At 45.9% G+C, this 20,855-nt stretch overlaps 1 long non-coding RNA gene and 1 pseudogene across 1 annotated transcript; one reads left to right on the top strand and one right to left on the bottom strand.

Moving 5' to 3' along the window:
• The first annotated feature begins 3,690 nt into the window (after positions 1–3,690).
• On the top strand, positions 3,691–7,922 carry LOC137312410 (uncharacterized). The gene is made up of 2 exons (XR_010960721.1): positions 3,691–4,075; positions 5,126–7,922. It is a non-coding gene; the product is annotated as an uncharacterized lncRNA (long non-coding RNA).
• Positions 7,923–13,011: 5,089 nt separating this feature from the next.
• Positions 13,012–13,393, bottom strand: LOC137312399 (histone H2A-like; annotated as a pseudogene).
• Positions 13,394–20,855: the final 7,462 nt, after the last annotated feature.

The following is a 20,855-nucleotide window of genomic DNA, read 5'->3' as shown; positions in this document are numbered from 1 at the left end:
TGGCAGGTATTAAATCTGATTGGATATTTGAAGAAACCAATCAGAGAGTTACAGTTAATTATTGTGACTTCACTACGAATGAACCAATCACAATCATTGCCTTCCTCCATCCCTCATTACCATAGGGCTGTAGGGCTGCCTATTTAATCCGAGCTCGGAGCGGATTTGGGTTATTTCTGGGTCTGAAATTGAGTTTGAAAATGCCTGAGGACAAGAAAGCAGCTCCCAAGAAGGGCGCCAAGAAAACCTTGAGTAAAGCACCAGCCAAGGGCGGCAAGAAGCGGAGAAAGTCGAGGAAGGAGAGTTACTCCATCTACGTCTACAAAGTGATGAAGCAGGTTCACCCCGACACCGGCATCTCCTCCAAGGCCATGAGCATCATGAACTCCTTTGTGAACGATATTTTCGAGCGCATCGCGGGTGAGGCTTCCCGCCTGGCCCATTATAATAAACGCCGCACCATCAGCTCCCGGGAGATCCAGACCGCCGTGCGCCTGCTGCTGCCCGGGGAACTGGCCAAGCACGCCGTGTCGGAAGGGACAAAGGCGGTGACCAAGTACACCAGCTCCAAGTAAAACTCCTCAATATACTGAAAAGAAAATAAACACAAAGGCTCTTTTCAGAGCCACCCACAGTCTCTCTGAAAAACTGTACCAACACCTCTATGGAATCATTTTACTGTCGATAGTTTGATACTCACTGTCTCTCTAACTTGTGCTTTTGTAATTTCACTTGAAATCTGGTAGATTCTCATAATCACTGCCCGGTATAATCTCTGTCGTTGTTTTATTTAGTTTCAATAACCAAAAACGTGTCCCTGATCCTCTCGTTCCCGGTCATATTCCGCCCCTTCCCCCGCATCTGCCCCTTCAGAGCCGTTTTAAGGTCATTTCTTTCTCCTTTTCACGTTTTTTTGTTCATTATTCGGGAATATCACTTTCAGAACCGCAATCCTCTTGAAAGCAACAACCCTGAAAGTGACTTCACACCGACTACAGAATAGTCTAAAGGCTCTGTCACTGTTCGACTTCTTACACCAGGAGTCTCGGCTCCGGTTTCGATCGCGCTGCAGCTCCTGTGAACAGGGATCAATCCACAATCTGTGGTTTGTTACTATTACAAAGATTGAGCTGGGATCTGTCCCGTTACAAAATGGGACTTTATTCCCGCCGGATTGAAAGCGAACGGTGAATGAAGCGACTTCTAACCGGAATGTAAAAGATTCTGGAAGTTGTGACTGGAAATGTGGAATAACAGAGTAAAAGGAGAGAGATTTTTAAATCTTTGTCTTAAGGCGACATTATTTACTTAATCCGCTTCTTGTGTTACAAATATATTGGTGGGCTTTTCAAATTTCAATAAAACGGTTCAGTTCAGTATTTTCCGCCCTTTTCTCATTGCCGGCTATTGATTGGTGAATAAAACAGCTCTCTCATTTGGCTGTTCGTTGAACCAATGAGATTGAGAACAGATGGACCAATCACAAGTGCCCCCACTGCACTCCTCCAGAAGGTCGAAGAAGGGCGAGTGCGGGAAGATTTCTTCATTCTTTGTGAAAGTGTTTGTGAGATTGTGGAAATGTCTGGAAGAGGAAAAACCGGCGGTAAAGCTCGGGCCAAGGCCAAGTCTCGCTCATCCCGGGCTGGACTGCAGTTCCCTGTGGGCCGTGTTCACAGGCTCCTGCGAAAGGGGAACTATGCTGAACGTGTGGGTGCCGGAGCCCCGGTCTATCTGACGGCTGTGCTCGAGTATCTGACGGCTGAAATCCTCGAGCTGGCCGGCAACGCGGCCCGGGACAACAAGAAGACCCGTATCATCCCCAGACACCTGCAGCTGGCCATCCGCAACGACGAGGAGCTCAACAAGCTTCTGGGACGGGTGACCATCGCTCAGGGCGGGGTGCTGCCTAATATCCAGGCCGTGCTGCTGCCGAAGAAAACCAGCACTGTGAGCACCAAGAGCAAATAAAGCAGCTAAGATTTAATCTGATAACCCAAAGGCTCTTTTCAGAGCCACCCACTGTATCTATGAAAGGGCTGGTTACTGTCTGAAGAGACTGACCTATTAATTACAGTTATCCCCGGTCTACGTTAAACTTATGGGAGTCAATGTAAGTTACCGAGCACATGGGTGATAGGTGAACGGGTCTTGGTGGGAGTTAGGATAGGGGAACGGAGTTTTGGAGGAGTTGAAGTTTGCAGAGGGCGTCAGATAGGAGGCTGACCAGGAGAGCATTGGAAGAGCCAAGTCTGGAGGTAACAAGGGCGTGGATGAGGGTTTCAGCACCAGATCAGCTGAGGCAGGGGCGGAGACGCGCGATGTTTCGGAGGTGGAAGTTGGCGGTCTTGGTGGTGGAGCGGAAATGGGGTCAGATGCTTATCTCAGGGTAAATTGGACGCTGAGGTTGCGAAGTTTTATGATTCCGCTTCACACAGTGGCCAAGGACAAGTCTCTGTCCATCTCAGTCCTTGAATCCAGTCCCCACACAGGAACTGTCTCTGTCCATCCCAGTACCTGAATCTATCCAGTCCCCACACAGGACCAGTCTCCATCCATCCAGGTCCCTGAATCTATCCAGTCCCCACACAGGACCAGTCTCCATCCATCCCAGTACCTGAATCTATCCAGTCCCCTCACAGGACCAGTCACCATCCATCCAGGTCCCTGAATCTATCCAGTCCCCACACAGGACCAGTCTCCATCCATCCAGGTCCCTGAATCAATCCAGTCCCCACACAGGACCAGTCTCCATCCATCCCAGTGCCTGATTCTATCCAGTCCCCACACAGGACCAGTCTCCATCCATCCCAGTACCTGAATCTATCCAGTCCCCACACAGGACCAGTCTCCATCCATCCCAGTGCCTGAATCTATCCTGTCCCCACACAGGATCATTCTCCATCCATCCCAGTGCCTGATTCTATCCAGTCCCCACACAGGACCAGTCTCCATCCATCCCAGTGCCTGATTCTATCCAGTCCCATACTGACCCAAGCACGGAAAGGTATAGAGTGCCTTCCACACCGATTTATGTTTATTGAACTATTGGGCGCCTCCTGTCAGCTACAAATCTGAAAAAGAAAACTCCCTCTTCCAACGGTCCCGGAGCGGCACTGATTGATTCTGTTATGATAGTGATTGTATTGGAACTGTAGTGTGCCTCAATTATTGAATTTAAATTGTATTTTCCGCCTTTTTTTTCGAGCAATCCTTGAATATCAAGCCGGAGTCTGTAATGATTGTGTCCGAATTTATGTTCCGCATTTTATACTGGTGAAAATTTTAAAAAGGACCGTAACTAATTCCTGGAGGCGGAGCTAAAAGTTGCACGTCCGCTTGTCCGTCATTCTGAGCCAGTCTCCTCCCCTCCCGCACTTCATGCTCTGTCTGTCATTCAAACACTCCTCCCCGCCCTCTCCGATAATGTGCCTTTCTCAACCAGGTCGGGGCGGGCTTTATAAATACAGAAGAAAGGCGAGGGTTTTTCATTCAGCAGCGATCTGAGTGAAGAATCATCATGTCTGGCAGAGGTAAAGGAGGCAAAGGACTGGGCAAAGGCGGAGCCAAGCGGCACCGGAAAGTGCTTCGTGATAACATCCAGGGGATCACCAAACCAGCCATCCGCCGCCTGGCTCGCCGTGGCGGTGTCAAGCGGATCTCGGGTCTGATCTACGAGGAAACCCGCGGGGTGCTGAAGGTTTTCCTGGAGAATGTGATCAGGGACGCGGTCACCTACACTGAACACGCCAAGCGCAAGACGGTCACTGCCATGGATGTGGTGTACGCTCTGAAACGGCAGGGCCGCACTCTCTATGGATTCGGCGGCTGAACGACTCGACCATTTCCAACCGGACACAAAACAAAGGCTCTTCTAAGAGCCACCCACCGCCTCACAGAGAGAGTACTGACTTGGGAACTGGTGCGGAGTTAAATGGGGATACGGAATAGTTTTTTTTATTATAAGGAGTTTTCTGGAACACACAGTAACGTAACGTGGTATCGGCGGCGAGCTGCACCGGTTACTGAGGAAAATTTCCCTCATTGAGTGCACTGAATTGTCCAGGGAACGTTACAAGTGAGTTTACCCCGAGCCGAATTCCCCACTCAGTGAATTGTTCTTTCACTCCATTCGCTCTGTTTTGGTTCTATTTATCAGTCAGATGTTGTGATGTGGGACCGGGGGTTTCCATGGGAGAACAGGTTGAACTGTGCCGCTGTGATAAGGGCCCAGCTTGTGATATGGATTTTCCCTCTGACGGTTGTTTCTGACACTGATACTGAGAGGGTTTGTGAAATTGAACCGTTTGAGCTCAGTCATTGGGGACCTGGAATTACCACAGGCCCAACTGGCAAACCCCGCTCTAAACTGAGGCTACTTCTCATTGGTTACTTTGCTTGAAAACTAATTTCCTTAACCAATCGGAGAGACGACAATAAGAAAACGGAGCAAATTATTGGCCACAATTGACCGATTTTTTAAAATTTGAAAAAAGCCGCCAATTTCAGTGTATGAAATAAGTGAATTACTCGGACATGTCGTTTTTACACAAAGACTTAAAATCTCTTTGTAATAATGTTATTCCGTATTACACGTCCCAAATTCCGAGCGCTGTTTCAAAAACACATTGTCTATAACTTGCGGAATATAATCCCAATCATAGATTGCTGTTTTGGACAGATTTCACTTCAACCTGCAAAAATAACAAATTCCAAGCTATCAATTGATTCCGTTGCCGGGACTGAACAGGAACCGTGTGTCCTGAAAACGGAATCATGGACGAAGCCTTAAAATGAGCCGATTCTTTTCTCCAAGACTTTCATTCTGGATTGAGGCACTGCGGGGAACGTGCTGCTAATATGCGGGATATTAATATCAGTAATTAATTATTTAAGAGATTGGCTCCACAGTGAGAAAGAGGAAGGAACTGAATACTGATTCTTAGACCTGAAAGTGGTGGTGAACAGGAAAACCGGGGGCGGTGTGAATCTGAATGAAAGGGAGAGCAAAGCAAAAGGGAATTGAACGGACCCCGGACCCGTGTTCAATTTATTGGGCAGTAAATTCGTCAGAGACAAACATTAAAATGGAGCAGTTTCACTGACTTTCTTTCAATTTCCCCATCAGATTCAAAGGATGATGACCGAGTAAAGCAGCAATTCTGTATCTGTCAGTCTCCGGTCCCGCATGTGAGTGGGATTCATTCTGAATCTGTCAGTTTCTGGTACTGTATGTGAGTGTGGGATTCATTCTGTATCTGTCAGTCTCTGGTACTGTGTGTGTGCAGGGTCATCAATCTGTACCTGTCAATCAGTGGTACCGCGTGTGGGTGTGGGCTTCATTCTGTATCTGTCAGTCTCTGGTACTGTGTGTGAATTTGTGATTTATTCTGTATCTGTCAGTCTCTGGTACTGTGTGTGAGCGTGAGATTCAATCTGTGTATGTCAGTCTCTGGTACTGTATGTGAGTGTGAGATTTATTCTGTATCTGTCAGTCTCTGGTACTGTGTGTGAGTGTGGGATTCATTCTGTATCTATCAGTCTCTGGTACTGTATGTGAGTGTGGTGTTCATTCTTTATTTGTCTATGTCTAGAACTGAACATGAGTGTGGGATTCATTCTGTGCCTATCAGTCTGTGGTACTCTGCGTGTGTGGGGTTTATTCAATATTTGTCTGTCACGGGTACTGTATACGAGTGTCAGTTTTATTCTGTTTCTGTCTTTCTCTGGTGCTCTATGTGAATGTGGGATTTATTCTGTATCTGACTGCTTCTGGTACTGTGTGTGAGTGTGGGATTCATTCTGTGTCTGACTGTCTCTGGTACTGTGTGTGTGTGGGGTTTATTCTGTATCTGTCTGTCTCTGATACTTTACATGAGTGTGGGGTTTATTTTTTATCTGTCAGTCTCTGTTTCTGTATATAAATGTGGGGTTTATTCGGTATCTCTCTGTCTATGATGCTGTATTCGAGTGTGGGGTTGATCCTGTATCATCTGTCTCTGACACTGTACATGAGTGTGGGGTGTATTCTGTATCTGTGAGTCTCTGGTGCTGTCTGTGAATCTGGGATTCATTCTGTATCTGTCATTCTCTGGTACGGTATGTGTGTGTGGGATTCATTCTGTATCTGTCAGTCTCTGGTACTGTGTGTGAGTGTGGGATTCATTCTGTATCTATCATTCTCTGGTACTGTATTTGAGTCTGGGATTCATTCTGTATCTGTCAGTCTCTGGTACTGTGTGAGAGTGTGGGATTCATTCTGTATCTATCATTCTCTGGTACTGTATTTGAGTGTGGGGTACATTCTGTATCTGTCAGTCTCTGGTACTCTCTGTGAGTGAGGGATTAATTCTGTATCTGTCAGTCTCTGGTACTGTGTGTGAGTGTGGGATTCATTGTGTGTCTGTCTGTCTCTGGTATTGTATGTGAGTGTTTGAGTCATTCTGTATCTATCATTCTCTGGTATTGTATTTGAGTGTGGGGTACATTCTGTATCTGTCAGTCTCTGGTACTCTGTGTGAGTGTGGGATTCATTCTGTATCTGTCAGTCTCTGGTACTGTGTGTGAGTGTGGGATTCGTTGTGTGTCTGTCTGTCTCTGGTACTGTATGTGAGTGTTTGAGTCATTCTGTATCTATCATTCTCTGGTATTGTATTTGAGTGTGGGGCACATTCTGTCTCTGGCAGTCTCTGGTGCTGTGTGTGAGTGTGAGATTCATTCTCTATCTGTCAGCCTCTGGTACTGTGTGTAAGTGAGGGATTCATTCTGTGTCTATCAGTCTCTGCTACTGTGTGTGAGTGTGGGATTCATTGTTTATCTGTCAGTCTCTGCTACTGTATGTGAGTGTGGTGTTCATTCTTTATTTGTCTGTGTCTAGAACTGAACATGAGTGTGGGATTCATTCTGTATCTGTCAGTCTCTGGTACTCTGCGTGTGTGGGGTTTATTCAGTATTTGTCTGTCACGGGTACTGTATACGAGTGTCAGGTTTATTCAGTTTCTGTCTTTCTCTGGTACTGTATGTGAGTGTGGTGTTCATTCTTAATTTGTCTGTGTCTAGAATGATACATGAGTGTGGGGTTTATTCTGTATCTGTCAGTCTCTGGTGCTCTCTGAGAGTGTGGAATTCATTCTGTATCTGCCATTCTCTGCTATTTTATCTCAGTGTGAGAATCATTCTGCAATTCATTCTCTGAGACAATGTGCAATTCTGAATTCATTCTGTATTCTTATTTCAGTTTGCATTATTTGTATTTGAAACTATATCTTTAATACTTTAAATCATATGCAATTTTTTATCGAGTGTTTAATTTGTAAATATTGATATACTTTTGGATTTTCTTCAATCAAACAGTGTGTGAGTTTTGGAGTGGTGTGACATCTAAATCCCTGAGCTCTGTTTTGAATGACAATATACCTTTCAAACTGATCATGGTGAAATTATTTAACTGGTATATAATGTGTCGCTCAGTCTATAATAATGGAATTTATTCTGTATCTCAGTTTGACATGTATGAGATTTTTTGACTGGAATGTAATATGTAGCTCAGCCTGACTCTTAGAATTGACAATGTATCTATCAGTCTGATACTGTATGAGATTTTTAGACTGGTTTGTAACATGTAGCTCAGTACATGCGAATGGAATTGATGTTGTATCTTTGAGTTTGATATGGTATGACATTGTTGGACTTCTAAATAATGTTTGGTTCAGTCTGCACTAATGGAATTGTTACATTATATTTCAATCTGACACTATAAGATTTTTGGACTGGCATGTTATGTGTAACTCAGTCTTCAGCAATTTGACTGTGAGATTCGTTCTGTATTTGTCTGACTGTGGTACATTGTGATTCATTCTGTATCTGTCAGCCTGTGGTACTGTGTGTGAGTTTGGGATTCATTCAATAAATGTCAGTCCCTGGTACTATATGTGAATGAGTTTCATTCTGTTCCTGTCAGTCCCTGGCACCATGTGTGCAATTGGGATTTATTCCATATCTGTCAGTCTCTGGTTCTGTATGTGAGTGAGACATTCATTCCATTTCCATCACTCTCTGATACTGTATATGGAACTTGTATATAATGTGTAGCTCAGTCTGCATGGATGGAATACTGCATATTTCAGTCTGAATCTGTATCAGTTTTTTGTATTGGTATATAATATGTAGCTCAGTCTGCACTAATGGAATTGATACAGTATCTTTCAGGGTGTCACTGTACGAGACTTTAGCACTTCTATGCAATGTGTTGCTCTGGGTCTAATCGAATTGAAATTGTAACTTTCAGTTTCATAAAATGGGTGAGTTCTGAACTGGTATCTGATTTTTTTTCTCAGGTTATGCTATCTTTCAGCATCTCTCACTCTGATACTGTAAGTGAGTTTTGGACTTGTATGTAATTTGTATCTCAGGTTACATAATTGGGATGGATACTGCATCTTTTAATGTCATAATGTGTGTGAGTGCTACTTGTTATTTGAGATGAATCTTGGATTAAATTAATGGGGCTAATGCTGTATCTTTCAATCGGGCACCGTGTGTCAGTTCTATCTGTGATTTAATTTCTAGTTTCGACCACACTATTGGGAAATTGACACAGTGCCTTTCAATCTGATGGTGGGTGTGATATTGGACTGGGAATTGTGGATCTACCTGGCAGTTGTTCTGAGTTGGGGTGAAATAGAAACAACGTCTGCCTCTCCTCCACTGACTGTTGAATTGAAAGTGTGTCTGTGGTACTTGGGATCAGTGTGGGACTGACTACTTCTACTGTCTGAGACTGAGGAACTGATGACCTGCGTTGCCTCTGTGCTCTGTGTGTGATAATGTACCTACTGTATGTGAGAAGCTGGCTGCACTGTTCCTTGTGCCTCGAGTGGAGGGAACATTACATTTATTCTGGGTCCTTCAAAGATTTGCCTGTAGAAAGAAAACGTATTTCTTGTAATTCAAGAAGACATGAGGTAGAAAATACAAAAGTGATCAATTTAATCTCTGTTAATAATCATTATGAAAACCAGCCATGCAAACAGTGTCAGTGTCTGATTCCACTGCAGTACTGCAACACTCAGCTTCTACAAACCAGGTGTTTTAGAACAATTTAATGACATCCAGACACAACCCAACGCCTCCACTGATTCATGAATGGGACTGCCCGATGGGGCAGGGACCTTTGTACAGGTCAGGTTTCTAATCCCCTCTCCCATGGGACGAACAGTTCAACCGAAACCAAACAACCAATGTTTAAAATGTGTCCTTCACACTTCTCACCTGGTGCCTGCAATAGATGCTCTTTGTATAATTCCCCACATCCTTACTGTCCGGCTCTGTTTCCACTCTTCACTGTCCAAAAACAATATTCAGGGTGAGACTGGAACTAAACCAGGAACATTCACTCCTGGTTTGGGGAGAGAAAGCAGCAATGATTTTAAATAGCAGGTTCTTCCCATTCTGTCTCCCTTACCCTGGACACACCCTGTACATACAAAGCCAGAGAATGACCTCTCTCTTCCCCCCCCCACCCCACTCACTCCTAATTCCGGGAACACTTCCTGATCGACTCCGCCTCTTAAAAACAGCCCCCAGACTCCCCCTGCCCTTCCCCCGGATTCAATGCCGATCTCTGAGCTCATCTGCGGACACGGTCCTGAAGCGATGAGCTGCTGTAACGAGGCTGTTCTTTGCTCCCTTCCCCCGGGAGCCGTGATCTCTCCATTCCCGGCTGTTTTCAACCATCTTCTTCCGCTCACTGAGGGAATGGTGCCCACAGGACGAACTGTGGGAGGGGAGCGCGCATGCGCTCTTCTGATCACCAACAATCAGCGCTGGGGGCGGGGCTGAGTCACGCATGCGCAGATATCTGGCTTAATTCCCAATACAAAAATCGATGCAATCTTTCGCCAATTGGAATTTTTTCAGAGTCTGAGCAAAGGAAGTGGGGCTGGGGAAAGGTCATAGGGAATGGGGTCCACAGGCAGTGCAGGAACAGGCACCAGAATGGGAAACAGATGGGACCAGTGCCTAACGCTGGAAACCAAAACTAGATGTTTCCATCCGTGCTGTTTCTCTCGGTATCTTCTGATGGTAAAGAGCCTTTCAGAGATAATGTGGGCGGCTGTGAAATGAGCATGTGGATTCCATTCTTTCCTGGACTCTTTCCTGATAAAACTGATGCGTGGCTACGAAAATGGAGGGAGGTTTTCTGAAACCAATCCTGGAGAAACATGTGAGGAAAGTGTGAGTCGGTGTGTCTGTTGGCACCGTGTTGGATTAATATCTGACAGCACCAGTCCCAGATTAATTTAATCAGAGTCAAACTCTCGATTGCTGAGTGTAACACCGAACGTCCCTGTGCTGCAAAACCGAATATAGTACAACAGGCAAGAGAGTGTTAAATGTGTCCCATTGTTTTTGTCACTCTCTGCATTGTCCCTGAGTTTGCGATTATTAGTGTTTCTGTCTCTGGTACAATATCAGTGAGAGATGAGATTACATCTTCTCTCTCTCCAATAGGTTTTTTTCTGGATAAAGCTAAACTTTACAGGTCAGCCTGTAACTGATATAATGGCACTCTGTCTCTCCGCTCTCTCTCACCGTGTCTATCGCACTCTCTCTCTCTGGTGCTGTATATTAAGGTGGATACTGCTATTGAGCTTGTTATGAGCACACTGATAGGAAGTGTAAGGCTGACAGAGTGTGTTTGTCTCTCTCTTGCGCTGGAAATGAAGGTGGGATATTGTCTGATATAAAACAGAGAGAATGGGGTGTCCGGGCCTCACTGTAACTGGGGATGTGTTCGGCTCCAGTAACAGTTCACGGTCATTTTCTTTTCACAGATTCAGTGAGTCTGTGAGACGGTAACACTGGTGGAGAAACTCAGCGTCACAACTCAAACCCAAACACACGAGATTCTCCAAATCAGCTGGAATAAAGTGTTTGTAAACTGCTGAACCCGTCTGGGAGGCGATGTGTGGGGAGATAGAATCGGGCCTGGGACTGAAATGGAAGGAGGCGGGTTGACTTGTTATCGAAGGGACTGTATTTCGGCAGGAATGTTACTGACTGTTAATTGTAAGGGGGCTTATTTAAAAGCTCCGGGTTTCTGGAAATACTTGAATATGAAGCCCGAGTCTGTAAGGGTTTGTGCGGAGCGCTGAGTTTCGGTTCTATTATCGATAAACGGTTTGAAATTGGCAGGTGGAGAAAGCTGAAGGTGGAGCTGGAAGATCAGAGGCCGCTCTCCGCTTTGTCGGACACTCTGACTCCTCCCCTCCAGCTTTCTCTGTTTAATCCCCCATATGGAACCAACGCTGGTAGGTGGACTCGAAACACGGTTTAGTTATTAACAGGCGAAGTAATGTTTCTGATCTCCTGGGCACCAGGCCGTTCACTGTTATTTGTTTCTGTTCAGAGCTGGATCTCAGTGATTCTCCAGTGTGTTTGATGCGTTATGTAAACAATCCAACAAAATAGAACAGAAACGGAGCGAAGCGCTGAATCCCACAGATGTAGAAAGGTTCGTCGAGCAGTTCTGGTGATGCTTAACGAGCCCAGCATGGCAAGTAGTTTAAATAAATACAAGAAATCTGGTGATGTGTGGTCTGGGGTCCATAAGTCACCGTTTAAAGTACCGGACTGTTTTCGGTTCCCCGAATCCCGTCCCATTAACACCTCATCTCGTCTACAATGGGACAAAAGCAGCTCAATGCAACACTGGTAGCATGATATCAGCGTCTCCCTCAGACAGTAACCAGCCCTTTCACACATACTGTGGGTGGCTCTGAAAAGAGCCTTTACATCGAGTTACATCGAAACTACGGGACAGAAACAGGCCATTCGGCCCAACTGCTCTGTGCCGGCGTTAATGCTCCTCGCGAGCCACCTCCCTCCCTAATTCATATAACCCTTTCAGAATACCCTTCCATTCTTTTCTTCCTCGTGTGTTAAACTAGATTCCCCTTGAATGGACCTGTGCTATTTGTCTGAACTGCTGCTTGTGGTAGTCATTTCCACATTCTAACCACTATTTGGGTAAATAAGTTTCTCGTGAATTCCCCATTGGATTTATTAGCGACTTTTTATATTTATTGCCTCTAGCTTTGGACTCCCCACAAGTGGAAACATTTTCTCTATGTCTACCCTATGAAACCCGATCGGAAGACCTCTATCAGGTCACCCCTCAGCCTTCTCTTTTCAGAGAAAACACCCCCAGTCTGTTCACCATTTCCTGATAAGAATATCCTCTCATTTCTCGTATCATGAGAATCGGTTTTGCACCTTCTCCAATCCATCTCCGTCCGTTCTATAATGTGGAGAACAGAACTGTGCACAATACTCCAAGTTTGGTCTAACCAAGGTCCCATACAAATTTAAGATAACTTCTTTGCTTTTCAATTCTATCTCTCTAGAAGTGAATCATAGTTTTTAAGTTTCCTTATTATGACCTTATTGACCTGCGTCGCTATTTTGTGTAATTTGTATATCTGTACCACCAGATCCCTTTGCTCCTCTATCCCGTTTAGACTCTTATTATTCAAGCAGTGTGTGACCTCCTTATTCTTCATTCTGCAAGTTTATTAATGTCCTCTTCCATTTTGATGCATTCTTCCTTTGTATTAACTACATCCCCCAATTTGGTGTCGTCCACAAATTTTGGAGTTGTAATTCCCATTCCCAAATCCAAATTGTGAATGTAAATTGTGAAGAACAGTGGTCCCAGCAACTTGAACATCACTTCCCATCTTTTGCCAGTCTGAGTAGCTGCCCTTAACCTCTATTCTCAGTTTTCTGTTTTGTAGCCAACTTACTATCCATTCTGCCACCTGTCCCCTGACTCCACGTGCTCTGAACTTAGCCATGAGTCTATAATGCGGTACCTTATCGAAGGCCTTCGGAAAATCGAAATCTTTTGCATCTACTGTATTAAACTTGTATTCACTTTCTGTTCCTTCTTCAAAGATTTCAATGAGGTTCGTCCTGTCCTTTTGGTTATCAGATTAAATCTTGGCCGCATTACTAGCTCTTGGAGCTGACAATGCTGGTTTTCTTCGGCAGCAGCAAGGCCTGGATATCTGGCAACACCCTGAGCGATGGTCACCCGTCCCAGCAGCTTGTTGAGCTCCTCGTCGGTGCGAATGGCCAGCTGCAGGTGTCTGGGGATGATTCGGGTCTTCTTCTTGTAGCGGTCCGCGTTGCCGGCCAGCTCGAGGATTTCAGCCGTCAGATACTCGAGCACAGCAGCCAGATAGACCTGGGCTCCGGTACCCACACTTTCAGCACAGTTCCCCTTTCGCAGGTGCCTGTGAACACGGTCCACAGGGAACTGCATTCCGGCCCTGGATGAGCGAGACTTGGCCTTGGCCCGAGCTTTACCGAAGATTTTTCCTCTTCCAGACATTTCCACAATCTCACAAATACTTTCGCAACGAATAAAGAAATCCTCCTGCACTCACACTTCTTACTCCTTCTGGATGAATACAGTGGGAGCATTTGTGATGGGTCTCACTCAGAGTGTTTACACTGCCCGCTCGCCCTCATTTATATTCTGTCTTTTCAACTGCTGTAATATTTTCCTTGAGCAATGTTGCTGCTCCCCCTCCTTTTCCTACTTCTCTGTCCTTTCTAAAGATCTTATAGACTTGAATATTAAGCAGCCAGTCGTGCTCAGTTGGTAGTCAGGTCTCCGGAATCATTTAATATAATTATTCAACCTCAATGAATGGTTAATGCGGCCGATTTCAGCTGAAGGATTACTGGCTGTTGTGTAATTTCCATTGATTGGGGGTTGGCGTCATCTATTGGGCGGAGACGGGTACTGCAACAGAGCGAGAAAGGATCTGTCAGAAATTGTTCAAATGAAGAACAAAATCCAACAGCCGGCAGCGTCTGTTCAGGGTCTGAAGTTTAGCAACTATTTTAGTATTGTGCATTGTCAGCCATGGTGGTATCGTGGTGAGCATAGCTGCCTTCCAAGCAGTTGATTCGGTTTCGATTCCCGGTCATCGCAATTAAGTGTATTTCATTAGTTTGTTTCCTTCAGAAACTCTTAAGTTTGCAATCGAATTTGATGCAGTTCCGTTGGATATTGTTTCCAAAACATAAACGGGTGTAATTATATTAAAAGGATTTCAGCCTTCATTTCTTTTCCCAAAAGAAGGAATAGAGGATAAACATGCTGGAAATAGTGGGCTACAAAGGGTCCAATCGGAGTGAGGAAGGCAAATGATATGGACGCCTTTATTGTAAGGGTGTTGGAATATAAGAGTAAGGAGGTCTTTCTGCAATTGTAGTATGAGAAAATATTGTGTAAAATTGGCCTATATTCTGTGGAGATAGAAGAATGAGAGGTGATCTCATTGAAATGTACAGCATTCTTAGACGGCTTGACAGGGTAGATGCTGAGAGGCTGATTCCCTTGGCTGGAGAGTCAAGAACTGGAGCTCATAGTCAAAAGATAAGGGGTCGGCCATTTAGGTCCGACATGTGGAAACATTTCTGCACTCAAATGGCTGTGAATTTTTGGAATTCTCTACCCCAGAGGGCTGTGGACGCTCAGTGGTTGAGTATATTCAAAGCTGAGATCGATAGATTTTTGGAATCTCGGGGAATCAAGGGATATGGGGATCGTGCGGGAAAATGGAGTTGAGATCGGAGATCAGCCCTGATCTGATTGAATGGGTGAGAGGGCTCGTGGGACCGTATGGCCTCCTCCTGCTCCTATTTCTTACGTTCTTTTGTCGAGAGCCTTATATCCAAGTATGCTGACGACACTAAGTTATGTGGCACAGTAAGCATGGGAGCAGAAAGTTGCAAAGGGACACTGATAGATTCATTGAGTGGGCAAAACTGTGGCAGATGGAGTTCAACGTGGGGACGTGTGAGGTCATCCACCTTGGACCATAAAAAAGATAGATCAGAGTATTTTCTAAATGGCAAGAAACTAGGAACTGCGGATGAGCAAGTGCAGAATTCACGAAAAGGTGCAAAAAAAGTTAAAATGGCAATGCAATTTTGATTATTATCTCAAGGGATCCGGAATAAAAAGGAGTGGAAGTTTTGTCACAGTTATACAGAGCTCTGGTTACACCTCATTTAGAGTACTGTGTTCAGTTCTGGGCACCGCACCTCTGGCAGAATAAGAACATAAGGAATATGAGCAGGAGGAGGCCATACGGCCCCTCGAGCCTGCTCCGCCATTCAATAGTTCATGGCTGATCTTGTACCTGATCTCCACTTTACCGCCCTATCCCCATATCCCTTGATTGCCTGGTCCAAAAATCCATCAAACTCAATCTTGAATACACTAAACGACTGAGCATCCACAGCCCTCTGGGGTGGAGAGAACAGCATCAATGAAGATAAAGGGAATGAAATGAAATGTATCATACAGTTACATCTCGCTGCTCTGTCTGAACATTTTGATCACTACTCCCCTGCAGAGGGATTTGAAAATTTGATGGAAAAGCGTTGGGTGAAAGATCCTTTTTGCTTTCGAAAATCCTGAATTAATAATGAAGCTAAACTTGATTCCTGAGCAAGAAAACGAGCTGATGCGACTCACCTGTGAGCACAGTGAAAACACGCCACAAGTCATTCAGTTTGTCATCTTTTTCGATCAGTGCTTTCAAAGAATATCCTCTGTTGAGTAAGATTAGTGTTCTGTTATTGCGGCCGTTCACAACAACCTACATGTGCGAACTGGGATTTTCGACTTTGAGAACAAGAGAAAGAAACCGGCTTAGCAGCGCACCTGATATGCGTGTGGCGCTTTCATCTTGTGATCCAGATTGGAACGACATCATGACCAACAGGCAGACCCACCCCTCACATTAAGTAATGAAACTCAACCATACTTTTTTTTTACTGTATTTATACTGTATTTAAAAAAAATTCAAGCAACGTCGTGTTTAATTTAAGTTGTGACTTGAAGTTGAATCAAGTGAAGTGAAGAGCGAGCATGGATTCACCTTTATTGGGATTTGATGAAAACTCCAGTCAGAAGATATTATTGTTTTGGGTCCCTGGGGGAAGTGTTTTTCTTCCACTGGCTCGCGAGGAAACCAGTTTGAGAAACACTGTTCTACATTGTACGGTCAGTGTCTGTTCAGCAAACCCGTTCTGAATTCCTCAGTCTGTGTTTCTCGACACTGTTCTGTGGGAGTCGCGGGTAATAAAACACTGACCAACACCCGGCGAGTAATGGCGGCCGCAGGCCCCACAATCCCCCGCACCCCAGAAACCCCTCTGTCTCTAAAAAGGTGCTCATTTCCTGATCAGACTGCGCATGCTTCCAGGCCCGCCTTGCATTCCACAGCGCCTCGGCCCTGTCGCTTGTCGCGAGTCGGACTCGGTGGAAACGGGAGAAAAAACCGGGAAGCGGCGGATAGGACGGGGGAGGGGCTGGAAGAGGGGTTTGATGGAGCCCGGGGACGCCCGCCCGTCCGCTGGGCACCCCGGCGCTGATTCGGGGCCTGAGCCGCACTCGGTCTTGCTGAGACTCCAACCAGTGTAAATGCAGGTTGTTGTTGATCTCCTCCCGTTGGCCTCAGCTTTGCAGAACAGAATCAGACAGGGACGGTGCCTGTGCTGCTGCCCATGTTAGAAATACCGACAGCTCGCCGTAAAGGCTCACAGGTGCAGAATTACCACTTGGCCGGGTACTGGAGGGCAAACAGTGACTGGGCCCGAAACCCACCATCACGCAGCACCTTCAGGAGAGAAAGGGAGAAAAATAGAGGCTGCGATGAATCTGGATTTCAAACAGCGAGGACGTGTCAAAGAGGGAGAGTGCGGGACGGGGGATTTACATCTTAACAGGGGCAAGGAGGGAGAGTGTGGGACGGGGGATTTACATCTTAACAGAGGCAAGGAGTGAGAGTGTGGGACGGGGGATTTACATCTTAACAGGGGCAAGGAGGGAGAGTGTGGGACGGGGGATTTACATCTTAACAGGGGCAAGGAGGGAGAGTGTGGGACGGGGGATTTACATCTTAACAGAGGCAAGGAGGGAGAGTGTGGTACGGGGCATTTACAGCTTAACAGGGGCAAGGAGGGAGAGTGTGTGGGACGGAGGATTTATAGCTTAACAGGGGCAAGGAGAGAGAGTGTGGGAGGGGGCATTTACAGTTTAATAGGGGCAAGGAGGGAGTGTGTGGGACTGGGATTTATAGTTTAATAGGGGCAAGGAGGGAATGTGTGGGACGGGGGATTAACAGCTTAATGAGGGCAAGGAGGGAGTGTGAGTGGGGCCATGGATTTACAGATTAACAGGGGCAAGGAGGAAGAGTGTGTGGGACGGGGAATTTGCAGCTTAATAGGGGCAAGGAGGGAGAGTGTGTGGGACGGAGGATTTAAAGCTTAATAGGGGCAAGGGAGAAAATAATGTTCCACAGAAACTAAAACTTTCTGTTCTGAATTTCTGTCCTGCACTTGCAGAGATCACTTACGTAAAAGATGAGGACAGATTGCATAGACTCTTGAATATACAAGATTAAGGGGTGATCTAATTGAGTTATTTAAGAAGATTAAAGGATTGGATAGGGTATTTCGAGAGAAACCACTTACTCTGGTGCGAGAGTCTGGAACAAGGTGGGGATCACCTTAAAATTAGAGCGAGGCCATTGAGGGGTGATGTCAGGAAGCAATTCTTCACACAAAGGGGAGTGGAAATCTGGAACTCTCTTCACTCCAAAAAGCTGTTGAAGCTGGGGGTCAATTGTAAATTTGAAATTGACACATTTTTTTTTGCCAGAGTATTAAGGGGTTATGATACCAAGTAGGGTAGATAGAGTTAAGATACAGATCAGCCATGATTTAATTAAATGACGGAACAGGATCGTGGGGCTGAATGGCCGACTGCTGTTCATATGTTGCCAATAGCAGCCATCCGCAATAAGGCTGTGGAAGGCAAGGGCCTTGTTCACAAGTGAACGGACGAGGGAGATGCTGAGAAAGGTGGTGACTGGTCAGGGAGTGTCTGTAAATGAAGGAGAAATGGAGATTGGCCAGGTAGTGTCTGTAAATGAAGGAAAAATGATGACTGGTCAGGGAGAATATGCAAATGAAGGAGAAATAGTGACAGATCAGTGACCGTCTTTAAATGGAGGAGAAATGGTGACTGGTCAGAGAGAGTCCATCGCCAAAATTGGGAGATATCACAGATGGACTGCTTACAGGCAGCAATAGGGAGGGACATGGTATCGAAATGAGGGGTCGAGGATATACACCCAGCCAGAGTCAGCATCTTCAGGGGAGAAGAGGGAGGGAAACCAGTGAATGTGGAACTGAAACGAGCCAGAATCAGCTCCTTCAGGGGAGGAGAGGGAAGTGAACCAGTGAGTGTAGAACTGAACCCAGTCAGAGCCAGCACCTTCAGGGGAACAGAGGGAGGGGAACCAGTGAATATGGAAATGAACCCAACCAGAGTCAACTCTTTCAGGGGAGGAGAGGGAGAGAAACCAGTGAGTGTAGAACTGAACCCAGTCAGAGCCAGCACCTTCAGGGGAGGAGAGGGAGGAGAACCAGTGAGTGTAGAACTGAAAGCAGCCGGAGTCAACACCTTCAGGGGAGGAGAGGGAGGGGAACCTTTGAGTGTAGAACTGAACCCAGTCAGAGACAGGACCATCAGGGCAGGAGAGAAAGGGGAACAGGTGAGTTTAGAATTGAACCCAGTCAGAGTCAAGGCTGTCAGAGTGGAGAAAAAAAAAACTTAAATAGAAGAAAAAGTTTTGGAGATTTGGATTTCTGCAGAGGGAGGAGGGTGAGTGTGTGGGACGGGGATTTACATTCTGGGGGAATGAGCGGGAAGAATGTTCCATAGAAACTAGAATTGCCTGTTCTGAATTTCTATCCTCTGTTCACAATGTAAACTCCTTTTACAGAGTGTTAGAAGGCGAGTATTTGCAGACGGGAAACTCAATCCAAACATCACGTCAAGATCTGACAGTCACTCAATTCACCAGCACCTGAAGATCATCGGGCTTTGAATATAGAAGGAGAAATGTTTGTCTGTTCTGTCTGTGGGAAAAGATTTCAAATATCAGTTTAACTGGAAAAGCACCGAGAAACACACACCCGAGTGAAAGTGTTCCAGTGCACTGACTGTGAAAAGAGCTTTAACCAGTTACACAGTCTGAAAAAAACATCACACCATTCACAGCAGGGCGAAACCATACATGTGTTGTGTGTGGACGAGGCTTCTACTGATCGTCCAACCTGGAAAGAGACAAGAACAGCCGCACCATGGAGAAACCGTGGAAATGTGGGGACTGTGGGAAGGGATTCAATTACCCGTCCCAGCTGGAAACTCATCGACGCAGACATACTGGGGCGAGGCCGTTCCCCGGCTCCGTTTGTGGGAAGGGATTGAATGCGTCATCCAGCCGACTGAAACACCATCGAGTTCACACTGGGGAGAGACCGTTCACCTGCACTGAGTGTGGGAAGGGATTCACTCGATCATCCCACCTGCTAACACACCAGTAAGTTCACACCGGGGAGAGGCCGTTTAATTGCACTGTGTGGGAAGGGATTCACTCAGTCATACCACCTGCTCACACACGAACGAGTTCACACTGGGGAGAGGCCGTTCACCTGCACTGAGTGCGGGATGAGATTCACTCAGTCATCCCATCTGCTTACACACCAGCGAGTTCACACTGGGGAGAGGCCATTCACCTGCTCCATGTGTGGGAAGAGATTCAGTCGTTCATCCCACCTCATTGAACATCAACTTGTTCACACTGGTAAGAGACTTTTTAAATGTCCTGACTGTGAAATGAGCTTTAAAAGAATGGGGGATCTGCTGAGACACCAATGCACTCACACTGGGGAGAGGCCGTTTACCTGCTCTGTGTGTGGGAAGGAATTCACTCAGTCATCCAGCCTCATTGAACACCAAATTGCTCACACTGATAAGAGACGCTTTACATGTTCTGACTGTGAAATGAGCTTTAAATTAATGGGGGATCTGCTGAGACACAACGCACTCACACTGGGGAGAGGCCGTTTACCTGCTCTGTGTGTGGGAAGGGATTCACTCGAACATCCCACCTGCTGAGACACCAGAGAGTTCATGAGTGACTCCAGGGGTTGGACTCTGCTGTTAATCACATCCAGGACGTTCATTCTGACGGTTGGGGTTTGTTTCTGATGTTAATAATCCCTTTAACTGGGCTCGAATTTGGTATTCTGTAAAAGTGTCAAATAAATCAGCTTTCTTTTAAACACAATGGGCTAAAAAATGGGCGTGCAGCGCCCGTTGTTTCTGCGCTGCGTGACCTCTCGAAGTGCCAAGATAGCGTCTTGGCTGCGTGCGCACATTCCCTGCGTGACGTGTACCGGTCGCCATCTTGGACTAGATATTAGCACGTGCGCAAATACCGAACGCCGGCAGCATGTAAAGTAAGAAGAAAATGGATACAATCCGCCTGCAACGCTGATTTAAAGTGATAGACACCATTTTGGAACTTAAGGTTCAACTCAATGCAATCGTACCCATGACCATCTGAACATGTCTTCGCGTGCCTGGAGGACCCCCGACCAGCGCTTTTTAAATGGACCATGCAGGATGTACAGGCTAGCGGCTGGATTATTGATTCTAGCTGCTGATGCATTTGTTACTGTTTTTGGAGATCTCCTATGCTTGAATACCACAATGCGGGGACATAGCCTAACATTTAGAGCCAGGATTTGCAGGAGTGAAGTTCGGAAACATTTCTTTACGCAAAGGTTCAGAGAAGTATGGAACACTCTTCTGCAAATGGCAGTTAATGCAGGCTCAATTGTGAATTCTAAATCTGAGATTGATAGATTTCTGTGAACCAAGGGTATTAAAGGATATGGGGCTCAGGCAGGTATAT

The sequence above is a fragment of the Heptranchias perlo genome, unplaced genomic scaffold (assembly GCF_035084215.1).
Source record: "Heptranchias perlo isolate sHepPer1 unplaced genomic scaffold, sHepPer1.hap1 HAP1_SCAFFOLD_43, whole genome shotgun sequence".
Lineage (NCBI taxonomy): Eukaryota > Metazoa > Chordata > Chondrichthyes > Hexanchiformes > Hexanchidae > Heptranchias > Heptranchias perlo.
The sequence above is the reverse complement of the archived record's forward strand: the minus strand, read 5'-3'. Positions and strand labels throughout refer to the sequence as shown.